The following is a 13,367-nucleotide window of genomic DNA, read 5'->3' as shown; positions in this document are numbered from 1 at the left end:
GTGGAGCTCAGCTCCATCGCCACCTAGTTAGGGCATTCGGGTTGGCCATGGAAGAAAAACCAGAAGGTAGCACAACGTATATTAGCTGCCCAATAATATAAACGAAAGTTAGGTAAAGCCATGCCACCCTCTTTTTTTAGATTTTTGGAGATGGATTTTATTAATTCTAGAGCGCTTATTCTGCCACAGATATGACAAAATAATAGAGTCTAAGGAATCAAAAAAAGATTTAGGAATAAAAATTGGGATAGATTGAAATAGGTATAAAAATTTGGGGAGAACATACATTTTAACAACATTAATACAACCTACCAAAGACATAGATAGAGGTGACCATTGTACCAGACTCTGTTTTATAGCATATGAAAGATTGGCAAAGTTTTCATGAAAGAGATCTTTAAACTTCCTTGTGACTGTAATTCCAAGATAAGTAAATTGATTATGGACTACTTTAAAAGGGAGATCATGAAATGTTAGCTCTTGTGCTTCTTTATTAATTGGGAGAAGTTCACTCTTATGTAAATTAAGTTTATAGCCAGAAATCTGGCTAAACTGGTCAAGAAATGAAAACATTAGAGGTAAGGATGTAGACGGATTTGAGAGAAAGAGTAATAAGTCATCAGCATAGAGAGAAACTTTATGCTCAACATCCCCTCTCCAAATCCCAGTCAATTCAGGGCAGTTTCGAAATGCTATCGCCAGAAGTTCCATAGCCAAATCAAAGAGAAAGGGACTTAAGGGGCATCCCTGGCGGGTGCCACGTTTGAGATTAAATACTTGGGATTTCTGAAAATTGGTTAAAACAGAGGCAGTATGACACAGGTACAGCAATTGGATCCAAGAGATGAAACTTTGGCCAAGGTCAAATTTTTCTAAAACTGCAAAAAGGTATTTCCACTCTATACGATCAAATGCTTTCTCCGCATCGAGGGAAATAACACATTCAGGAATCCCACTTGGAGGTGAGTATAAGATATTAAATAGACGCCGAATGTTAAAAAAAGGGAAATGGTTTTTAATAAAGCCTGTTTGGTCATCAGAGATAATGGAGGGAATGACGGTTTCTAATCTATGAGCCAAAACTTTAGCTAAGATCTTTACATCAACATTGAGCAGAGAGATCGGCCTATACGAGGAGCACGCTGTTGGGTCTTTGCCCTTTTTTAAAAGAAGAATAATAGATGCCTCACGGAAAGAGGGTGGCAATTTGCCATAATTAAATGAGTCAGATAATACTGAAAGTAACTGAGGAGAAAGAAGAGAAGAGAATGATTTAAAAAATTCTACAGGGAACCCATCAGGTCCAGGAGATTTCCCTGAGGACAGTGCAGAAATTGCAGTAGATATTTCTTTTAATGACATAGGCGCATTGAGTTTGGCTTTGAAATCAGATGAAAGTGAGGGGATATTCAGATTCTGTAAAAATTGATCAACAGAGATATTGTCATTCAGAGATTCAGAGGAATAAAGCCAAGAATAAAAATTTTTAAATGCGTCATTAATCTCTAAATGATCCAATGTAAAGTCTCCGTTCTCCTTCCGGATCTTTGTAATATGTTGTTTGGCTTTGGAACGCCTCAGCTGATTGGCTAGGAATTTACCAGACTTATCCCCATGAATGTAAAAGCGACTCTTGCTTTCGAGAAGTTGGCGTTCGACAGGTTGAGTGGACAGAAGGTTAAATTTAGTTTGGAGTTCAACACGCTTCTTGTATAATTCAGGGTTCTTAGTTTGGGCATATATTTGATCCAATTCTTTAATCTGGTTAATGAGGTCTAATCGATCTGCACGGGATCTTCTGTTGAGATTTGCTGTGTAAGAGATTATTTGCCCCCTCAGATATGCTTTCATGGCATCCCAGACAATCTGGGATGGCACTTCAGGTGATGTATTAGTGTTAAAATAAAAGGTTATCTGATCCTTAATAAATTTTAAAAAATCATCATTCGATAGTAAAGTTGAATCAAACCGCCAGTGTTTATTCCTCTGAGGGAGACCAGGCAAATTCAGAGAGAGAGTAATTGGGGCATGGTCAGAGATCAGTATACTCTGATAGTCACAAGAGTGGGCAAATGGAATAAGTTGGTTATCGAGTAAGAAATAATCAATTCTAGTGAAGGTATGGTGAACATGTGAGAAAAAAGAATAATCTCTCTCCATAGGATGGAGGACACACCATATATCAGAGATACCATAATTAGAGAGAAACGATTGGATAGCTAAGGCAGATTTAGTAGGTGGTCTAGTAACAGAGGACGATCGATCAAAATTGGGATCTAACCAACAATTAAAGTCACCACCCAGTATAAGAGAGTATGAGTTTAAGTCTGGTAGTGAGGAAAAAACTGTTCATCAAAGTTGGGGGCATACAGGTTTGCTAGTGCAACTTTAGTGTTATATAGTTTACCAGAAACAATGATAAAACAGCCATTTATATCAGATATTTTATTATGGAGTTCAAAAGGAATATTTGAGTTAATAAGAATGGAGACTCCCCTAGCTTTAGCGGTAAAGGATGAATGAAAATGCTGACCCGCCCACTTTGACAAAAGCCGGGAGTTATCAGAGCAACGAATATGAGTTTCTTGAAGGAAAGCAATGTCAGCTTTGAGTTGTTTAATATGTGAGAATACCTTCCTCCTTTTAACAGGGTGATTCAATATCTGTTCTTTGAGGAAGTAACAAGCAGGGTTGGCAAAGGAGAGGTAGTGGATGTTATTTACTTGGATTTTCAGAAGGCATTTGATAAGATGCCACACATGAGGCTGCTGAACAAGATAAATCCTATGGCATTACAGGAAAGATACTCACATGGATAAGGGAATGGCTGACAGACAGGAGGCAGCGAGTGGGAATAAAAGAGGCCTTTTCTGGTTGGCTGCCGGTGACTAGTGGTGTTCCTCAGGGGTCAGTATTAGGACTGCTGCTTTTCACATTGTGTGTCAATGATTTGGATAATGGTATTGGTGGCTTTGTGGCAAAGTTTGCAAATGATACAAAGATAGGTGGGGGGGTAGGTAGTACTGAGGAAGCAATGTGATTGCAGCAGGTCTTAGACAAATTGGCGAAAAAGTGGCAGATGGAATGCAGTGTTGGGAAATGTATGATAATGCATTTTGGTAAAAGAAACAATAGTGCGGACTATTATCTAAATGGGGAGAAAGTTCAAATATCAGAGGTGCAGAAGGACCTAGGAATCCTCATGCAAGACTCCCAGCAGGTTAATTTACAGGTTGAATCTGTGGTAAAGAAGGCAAATGCAATGTTGGCATTTATTTCAAGGGGATTAGAATATAAAAGCAAGGCGATAATGCTGAGGCTTAATAAGACACTAGTCAGGCCACACTTGATATTGTTAACAGTTTTGGGCTCCATATCTCAGGAAGGAAGTGTTGTCATTGGAGAGAGTCCAGAGGAGGCTCACGAGGATGATTTCAGGAATGAAGGGGTTAACATATGGATAGCATTTGGCAGCTTTAGGCCTGTACTCACTGGAATTTAGAAGAATACAAGACGATCTCATTGAAACCGACCGAATGTTGAAAGGACTAGATAGTGTGGATATGTAGAGGATGTTTCCTATGATGGGGTATCCAGAGCTAGAGGGCACAGCCTCAAAATTGAGGGGCAACCTTTTAGAATGGAAGTAAGAAGGAATTATTTTTAGCCAGAGAGTAGTGGAATGCTCTACCACGGACTGCGGTGGAGGCCAAGTCCATGGGTATATTTAAGGCAGAAGTTGATAGTTTACTGATCAGTTAGGGCATCAAAGGATATGGCGAGAAGGCTGGAATATAGGGTTGAGTGGGATCTGGGATCAGCCATGATGGAATGGCACAGCAAACTCGATATGCTAATTCTACTCCTATGTCCTATGGTCTAAAGCATTGCTTTAGGCTAGTTTGTGTGTTCAGATGACAGGTTAGATATTCAAGTGAAAACAAGTGCAAAGAAGAGAGGGGTTGCACTCTTCTACATCATCAGAAGTGCTTTGTCTTGGGTCTGACACCAATATCATTCAATATCCCTTCAATGCCATACTGCTGGAGAGCTGCATTGTCAAACAAGGCAAGCAGGTTGAACAATGATGCCAAAGCCCTGTCTGTCCTCTCAGGACTCAGTTTTAGGTACAATTGGGCTTTTACCCAGTTTGTTCTCCTATACTCATCTCTGAAACATCTGGACACTAATGATACCTACTGTACATTTACTCTTATGCACCAAAAATATGGAATATTCCACTGACTGAGATACACCAGGCTAATACAGTGGAACATTTCAAAATACTCCTAAAAACCTACTTGTTTAATTTGGCCTGCTTATAGGATTACTTACTGCCTGTTAATGTTGATTATATTTATATCATTTTGTATATTCAATCACATTTTGTTCTATATAATGTTTGTTTTTACTTGTGATTTTTAATTTTGTATTATGCTTTTATGATGATATTGATTTATCTTTACAATCTACGTAAAGCACTTTGAGCCTGCAATTTAATGTATATAAATAAAGTTATTATTGTTATGATGAATATTACATCAGAATACTATTTATTGACCACAGTTCTGCCTTCAATACTGTAATCTGAAGCAAATTCATCACTGAACTCCAGACTCTGGGAGTCAATGTGAGTCTTTCCATTTATGTTATCCATCTTTGCCATGGTATATCTGACTCACAGTATTTCTACGATCTCTGCACCACTTCACCTCAGTAATCCTGAATGGCCTGGCCTAGAGTTTGGAGAATTCTCAGGATGTTTCCCCTCACCCCACTCCACCCATTTGAAGCTATCTCTCCTGACCTCATCCCCTGTGTACACATCTGCCTGCTCTTGTATTATTTCACCAAAGAACACTACAGCACAGTACAGGCCCTTCAGCCCTCCATGTTGTGCCGACCCATACAATCTTTAAAAAAAAGTACTAAACCCACACTACCCCATAACCCCCCATTTTTTTTTCATCCATGTGCCTGTCCAAGAGGCTCTTAAATACCCCTAATGTTTTAGCCTCCATCACCATCCCTGGCAAGTCATTCCAGGCACTCACAACCCTCTGTGTAAAAAACTTACCCTTGATGTCTCCCCTAAACTTCCCTCCCTTAATTTTGTACAAATGCCCTCTGGTGTTTTGTATTGGTGCCCTGGGAACCAGGTACTGACTATCAACCCTATCTATGACTCTCATAATCTTGTAGACCTCTATCAAGTCCCCTCTCATTCTTCTATGCTTCAAACAGAAAAGTCCCAGCTCTGCTAACCTTGCTTCATATGACTTGTTCTCCAAACCAGGCAACATCCTGGTAAATCTCTTCTGTGCCCTCTCCATAGCTTCCACACCTGTATGAACCCAACTGTGTACACCTTGGTCCAGAAATACTACCACAGTACTCTATAGTCTGTGACTGGAGAGAAGTGCTCAGAACTTCTAAAAACATCTGAAATCAAATGATGGCTAGAGCTTCTTTTATAATCCAGAACTCTGGTTCACTCCCAGTGAGGGCGTCGGTGGTGTTTATTGTGGCCAGATTTCATTATACAGGAAGAGTCTGCACCACTCCAGGGTGGAGATATCAGCCAATTTATAATAACTTTTATTAGTCATAATAACCAGGAAAAATCCACAGCCAAGCTTTCTTCTTTTTTTTGACGTTTCACGTGTCCTCTTCTGCTCTTCATTTCAGAACCAGAGCTCCCTCTGGTGAAGAATTTCAGTGAGACAGCCAAACTCAGCAGAAACCTTACTGAAGCATCCCCATGGAAGCAGTGAAGCTCGGGGGTGGGTGCAGCAAAGTAGCCAGTGGTTAGCATAACACTATTATAGTGCCAGCAACCCAGCTTCAATCCTGTTGCTGTCTGAACGGAGTTTTGTATGCTCCCCCTGTGATTGCATGGGTTTCCTCTGAGTGCTCCAGTTTTCTCCTATATTCCAAAGTTGTTTGAGTTAATAGGTTTACTGGTCACAGGAGTGTAATAGGATGGCATGGGGTTACTGGGCTAAAAGGGGCTGCTATCACGTTGCACTTAAATAGAAATAAATATTTGTGTTGGCTTTCCACATCACCACCTTTCCATGGGCAGGCTTCAAACTCGCCACGTCTTTGGGATTGTTCTGAGACCCATCCAGGGGAAGGAGATGACTTGATACCACAAACTTGTGCAGGCTCTGAGGTGAATGTTGGGGCTACAGAAAACTCCTCTGACAGGATAGGAGGTGCCTGACTAGGCTGATGAGTGGGTACATTTTCCATGCTTCTGCCATTTACACAGGATCTCTGTATGCTCAGCATCAATCTGAAAGCTCCTTCTGCACCTGTGCATCGATGGGTTAAACTCCAGAGCCAGTGGAACGACTGGTGATACCTTCAAGAAGGCTTTTAGCTTTGAATCTTTTTTTCCAACTGCCTGGTAATCTTTTCCCATGACAGAGCTTGGAACAGAGTGTAACTAGGACCTCAGTGTTGGGGACATTGTCCTGGGAGTGTGTATCAGTGCAGGTTCTCTAGTCCTTCCTCTGAATTGGAGGGTTTGTGGAGGTAGCACTACCCTTCATTCAGTGCCACTGTTAGATTCAATTTGAGCCTTCCCCTTAGGTCCCACCGGCTTTCCCTTTTAGACCAGTTTACCTTGTCCAGCCTCTTCAAAGGCTTTGCTAAAACCTATGCAAATTACACTAAATTCACAACTCTCATCAACCCTCCTAAAAAAACCCATTCAAATTAGTCCCTCCTAACTTTTCCCAAACAAATCCATGCTGACTGAACTCCTTATCTTCTTCCACCTTCCTTTCCAGTCCCGATGAATGGTCTCAGACAGCTCTTTATTCCTCTCCATAGATGCTGCCTGACCTGCTGAGTACTTTCAGCATTTTGTGTGTGTTGTTCTGGATTTCCAGCATCTGCAGAATCCCTGTGTTTAAGAGTTCCTTGTTACTCTGTGCCTTTCTAAATGATGACTTATAAGATCCCTTGGAATGAATTGTAGTAATTTTCCCAAAACTGATAGGCAATACTTTGTTTGTACTTCCATTAAATAATAGTACACACTGGCAGTCCTCCGATACTCTGGCACAACTGGAGGATGAGGAAGCTTTAGACAGTTGCAGAGGAAATCTGTCAGGATGTTTTCTGGACTAGAGGGCATTTCTTATGAGGGTAGGTTGAATGAGCTTGGGCTTTTCTCTTTGGAGCAAATGGGAATAAAAGATGACTTGATAGAGGTGTACAAGATGATAAGGGGCACAGATAGAGTGGATACTTAGAGATTTTTCCCCTCAGGGTGCAAGCAAATGGCTAAAACAAGGGGGCATAATTTTAATGTGATTGGGGGAAAGAATAGAGGGGATGTCAGAGGTAAATTCTTTACACAGAGAGTGGTGGATGCATGGAATGCTTTGCTTGGGGTGATGGTAGAGTCAGATACATTAAGGGCATTTAAGAAGCTCTTAGATAGGCACATGGATGATAGAAAACTGGAGGGTTATGTAGGATAGAAGGTTTAGATTGATCTTAGATGAGGTTAAAGAATTGTCACAACATTGTGGGCCAAAGGACCTTTATTGTGTTACAATATTCTATGTTAACTCCTGTAGTGAAAAGTAATGCCTCACAGTGAGGGAACGTGCAATAGGCATGGATGTAGACCCCGGGTATGGTGATGCCCTTGTTGAGGAGGCAGAGAGGTAAAGGGAGGTGCTCTCTACTGGTGAAACCAGGAGTTTGTACTGAAATGAAATGGTACCGGTGTAGTACCAGGGCAGAGTCTACCATGTCACACAATCGGTGCACTGACCACAGCTACAACTTGTTACAACTACAACTGATTCCTGCTCCAGTGCACACGTATGGCTCATATTCACTCAGCTGTTCTGCTGTGGGAACCATTTGCATTAACCATGCTGAGAGATGCTGGCCAACAACTTCCCCTTTGCATGGCAGCAGAAGGTGGTGAGGAATCCATGCCTGGCACTGGAAATTGAGGGTGTGGGGAAACAGGCTTCCAGTCTGGGGGGCAGACTGTAACTGTGGACTCTGCTGCCATGGAGCCAGAAACCAATGAAAAATCTGAAATCAGAGTGGACAAGAGCATTTCAACATGTTCTTTCACACTGCCCCTCCCTTGATCCCAGAATACTGTACTTTCTTCCACAAATCTTGGTACCCTACCAGCCACGATGCCAAGATACTGCCCTTCTTTCCTAATGTAACTTAGATGTAATGGTCGAGAGATGCTGGGAGCTGACACCAGACTGTGAACTGTGATCAGTGACAACATGCATTCCAAGGGGAATATTTATTTCTGTCATATACAGCATCTCACCAGGCCCTTCCAGCCCAGCAAGTTGATGCCACACTATTATACCCATATGATCAATTTTCCTATTAACCTGTATGTTTTTGGAAACTGGAGCACCAGTAGGAAACCCACACCACCACTGGAGGAATATATAAATACCTTAAAGACAGTGGCGGGAATTGAACCTGGGCTGCTGGCGCTGTGAAGCTAGAGTAGAAATGGCTGGAAGGCCCAAGGTAACAACATTAAGCTTTTGCCATGCCTGCTGTAAACCACCATAGAAAGTGAGACTCAACTACTCCAGTAGAAGAAGGGCTGGGGGAGATGCTTGACAAGGGTAATGCGATGACTCGAGTCAAATATGATGTTCTGCTAAAAACTGGAGAACAGCTGTGCATGACTTTGTTTAACATGAGGAGTCTGATGTATGGGCAGCCATCACATGGTACTTGACAGATTGGGGTCAGGGTCTAGTGGCATGGAATACAAGATGACTGGGGACCCCACAATGCTGCAGCCTTCCTCCACCTTCACTGTAGTTCTGATGTGTCATCATCCTCCACCAGCTCCACCACTGAGATCTTGGTTGGGTCACTCTATGTCTGGAATCTCCCCCTTGACCTTACTGCCATTGAGTGACCCCCATCAGGCACTAAACTCCAGATAGCATCACTCTCGTGATCTCAGGAACTCAGAAGCCTCTCAACCATGACAATGTGACGATCGTTGGAGAAGACCAGGCAGCAAATGGGTGATCAAAGCAACAAAGTTAGAGGCCAGCAGGTGATTTAGTTCCAACAAGCTGATAATTCTCCAGAGTTAGCAAGGTCTGCCAACTCCGGGCACCACATTTCAGGGGAAAGTAAAGAACTTGTATATTTATACAGGGTATTTACTGGGATATTCTGGGAGTAAAGGTTCATAGTTGCATGGAGATATTGGAGATATGGAGTCATTCTTGTCACAGAGGACAAGAGATTTAGCAGACAGGCTTTGATAAAATGGATTTAATGCAAATGTTTCTACTGGCATAAGGGTCAAGAGACAAAGGACACAGATTGAATCACTGGCAAAAGTAGAGTGGAAATTTAAGAGAATCGTGTATACTTAAGGACTTCAGGAAGGGGAAGTTAAGGGATCACACCACTCCTCATCGAGGGGTCAGGTACAGTTCAAAGGCCATCTATAAATTTGCCAATGTCACAACTATTATTGGCAGAATTTCAGATGGTGGAGAGGAGGTGTACAGGAGTGAGCTAGATCAGCTGGTTAAGTGGTGTTGCAGCAACATCAGTAAGACCAAGGAATTGATTCAGGAAGGGGAAGGCAAGGGAACACACACCAGTCCTCACTGAGGGATCAGCAGTAGAAAGTGTGAGCAGTTTCACGTTCCTGGGTGTCAACATCTCTGAGGATCTATCCTGGGCCCAACTTATTGATGCAATTAACAAGAAGGCACAACAGCGGCTATATTTCAATCTGAGTTTGAGGAGAGTTTGTTTGTCATCAAAGACTTTAGCAAATCTCTACAGATGTATGATGGAGAGCATTCCATCTGGTTGCATCAACATCTGGTATGGAGAGGCCACTCACTGCACAGGATCAGAAAAAGCTGCAGAGGGTTGCAAACTCAGCCAGCTTCATCATAGCACATCCCCAGCATCAAGGACATCTTTAAAAGGTGATGCCTCAGAAAGGTGGAATCTATCATTAAAATCCCCACCATCCAGGACAAGCTCTCTTCTTATTACTCCATCAGAGAGGTGGTACAGGTGCTTGAAGACACACATGCAAAGTTTCAGTAACAGCTTCTTCTCCTCCATCATTACACTTCAGAACAGACAATGAACCAACCCATGAATACTACCTCACTATGTATTTTTGCACTACTTATTTAACTTAAATATTAAATATACAGTATATATATATATATATATATATCTTATTATAATTCATAGTTTTTAATGTACTGCACTGTACTGCTGTCACAAAACAACAAATTTCACGACACAGGTCAGTGATATTAAACCTGATTTTGGTTCTGATGCAGGAGTTATACAAAAAAAGAACATAAGAACATAGGAACAGGAGTGGGCCACTAGGCCTTTCAACTTGTTCCAGCTTTCCACATGGTTTTCCTATGTGGCCCTCAACTGTCAACTCATTTTCTGTGCCAGTCCCCCAATGCTAATTTGGAAATGGTTTATTGTTTATTGGATCATTGTTTTCATAAGTATATTGAGGTGGAGAGTATAGTCACAGAGAACGTGAGTGCACGTAGACAAGTAAAGTGCAAGCACCACAACGAGATAGATTGAGAGATCAAAAATCCTAAGAGTTCAAGAGTCTGATAACAGTGGGATAGAAGTTGTCCTTGAGATGCGTAGTACATATTCTCAACGTTTTGTATCTTTTGCCCGATGGGAGCGGGAGGAATCACCAAGGTGAGAGGAGTCCTTGCTCATGTTGGCTGCTTTCCCAAGGCAGAGGGAAGTCGAAGGAGCAGAGGCTGGTTTGTGAGGTATACTGGCTTACATTCACAACTCAGCAATTTATTGCAGTTTTGAGCAGAGCAATTGCATATCAAGCTTTGATGCACCTGGTTAATATGTTTTTTTTATGGTGCATCTATAAACAATGGCAAGAGTCACTGGGTCAAGCCAAATTTCTATAACTTCTGAGGAAGTAACGGTGTGGGTGTGCTTTCTTGGCCATAGTTTCCATGTAGTTAGACCAGGACAAACTGATGTTGATATTTACATCTAGGAATTTGAAACCCTCAACCCATTCCTACCTCAGCAACATTGAGACTGCAATCTTATCTCATTGATTGGAACACCAGACTCAAAATAGCTTTTGTAGAAGGCATTACTCCAGAGGTTCACGTACTTTTTCCAACAAATACATGTAATGTTGGATCATTTTTCTCAATAAGTAAATAAACAAGTATAATATTTTTGTGTTATTTATTTAATTGGGTTCTCTTTTATCTTGTTTCAGGACTTAAATGAAGTTTTGATCACATTTTATGTCATATTTATGCAGAAATAAAGAAAATCCTACAGGGTTTTCTAGCACCACTCTATGTTGGCTGGAGTCAGGGCTTTATACTTTGGCTGTTGGTAGGGTCACCAACGCCAAACAGATCAAAGGGTAGAGGACAGTTAAAGAGTGGTCCACCGGTCCTCCAGGTTCGGGGGTTCAGCTCAGATCCAACAACCCTGACTGGTAAAGCAAAATTATTACAGTAACAGCAATGAAGGATCCTTCTACATCTGAGTGTGATGGTATTCCTGAGTTTCCACTTGGGACTAGCATGACTGATAGTAATGAATACCAAGAGGAAGCTACTGAAAGAATGAAAGAAGCCTTGAACACACCAGAGATGGAAGATCTTCATTGCTGCCCTAAACACCAGTGGTGTAACAGGTAGTAAGTAATTACCTTCTCCTGACACATTTCAACCCAGAGCTGTGAATCATTGCTGTGACGGATGTGTCCAACTACTGGGTGGATGCTGTTCATATCTGCCCTGATGGTTCAAGAAAGCTACCGTGCATGCAACCAGATCATTGATCACAGCAGGAAGGAACTATGGACAAATTGGAAAGGAAGCCTTGGGAATCATCTTTGCTGTGAAGAAATTTCACAAGATGCTTTAAGGCAGATGCTTCACTCTGCTTAATAATCACAAGCTTCCGTTGTCCATCTTTGGGTCTATGAAAGGCATTCTGGAGTGTACAATGAACCATCTACAAAAATAGGCAATGATTTTGAATTCAAGTACACATCAACACAAGAACTTGGTCAGGCAGATGCCCTCTCCAGACCAATGAGTCAGTATTTTACTGAAAATGAAGACATTGTTATGGCTGGGATTTCAGTTGATTGTGAAGCTCACTGGATTGTATCGGATGTTGCCAAATGTCTTCTGGTCACGATCGACAAGATCAGAGGAGAAACAGCTGCAGATCCTCTTCTTCAGCCTATCTCCAGATATCTCATGGACGGACGGCCAGTCAAAGTTGAGGACCCTTCTACACTTCGATCTCAACTCCTGCCTGATGTTTGAAGATAGTCTAGAGATTCCACAAACATTTTGACCAAAATTCCACCGTGGTCCCCTGGACTTCAGTCGAATGAAAGCCCTGGCAAGAAGCTTTGTGTACTGGCAAAGACCAAGATAACATATTAGTATGCAAGCAATGTACTCAGTGCTCTTTGGTAGCAAAGAATCCAAGTAGAGCCAATCCACAACCATTCCTCAGGCTACCAGACCTTGGAGTCGAGTACATATTGACTTTGCTGGCCCAATCAGTGACTCTACCTACCTTGTCCTGATCGACGCCTATTCCAAATGGCCAGAAGTATTATTTATGAAGTCAACAACAACAGATGCTACCATTCAATAGCTGCTGCAGATCTTCAGCTGCTTTGGGATGCCAGAAAAACTTGTTCTTAATGGTGACACTCAATTCAGTGCACAGCAGTTTGCAGCATTCTACCTGAACAGCAGAATTATCCATAACCACTCAACTCCATGGAAGGAGAGAAGCTCAGGGGGGTGGCAAAGTAGCACAGTGGTTAGCATAATGCTATTACGGTGCCAGCAACCCAACATTAAAAAACAAAGAAGTGATTATCAATTTCAGGAAATCAAAAAGGTATGAACAAGGTCCATCTTGGTAGTAGAATATACTGTAAGATATAAGAAGTGGAATCCAATAGTGCATTACAACAGATTGTTACAGGCATTGAAAGTCAACATGATGCATGCAAGTTTGAAATAGATGTAGTCATGAATGGTGAAGCAGTGGAAAGTGTGTCCAGCTTTAAATTCTTGGGAGTGAACATCATGGAGGAGCTCTCTTGGACCACCAACATTCCATTGATAGTAGGGTCACACCTGCACTATCTTTGGCGTTTAAAGAGAGCAAATGGGAATTGGACCTTCATTTATAAAAGAAACAAATAGAAGGCTCTAGAGAGAAGTTGGTATAATTACGATGGTTCATATGGCCTCCTTCAAGAGCATCATCTGATTTCAATGTTCAGATGATGTATATTA

General features: G+C 41.7%; 1 protein-coding gene across 3 annotated transcripts in view; it reads right to left on the bottom strand.

Moving 5' to 3' along the window:
• Positions 1–13,367, bottom strand: part of prkn (parkin RBR E3 ubiquitin protein ligase) — a 1,175,275-nt gene that overhangs the window by 32,337 nt on the left and 1,129,571 nt on the right. The window lies entirely within an intron of this gene.

The sequence above is a fragment of the Hypanus sabinus genome, chromosome 12, assembly GCF_030144855.1.
Source record: "Hypanus sabinus isolate sHypSab1 chromosome 12, sHypSab1.hap1, whole genome shotgun sequence".
NCBI classification, from domain to species: Eukaryota; Metazoa; Chordata; class Chondrichthyes; order Myliobatiformes; family Dasyatidae; genus Hypanus; species Hypanus sabinus.
This window is presented reverse-complemented; position numbering and strand designations above follow the sequence as displayed.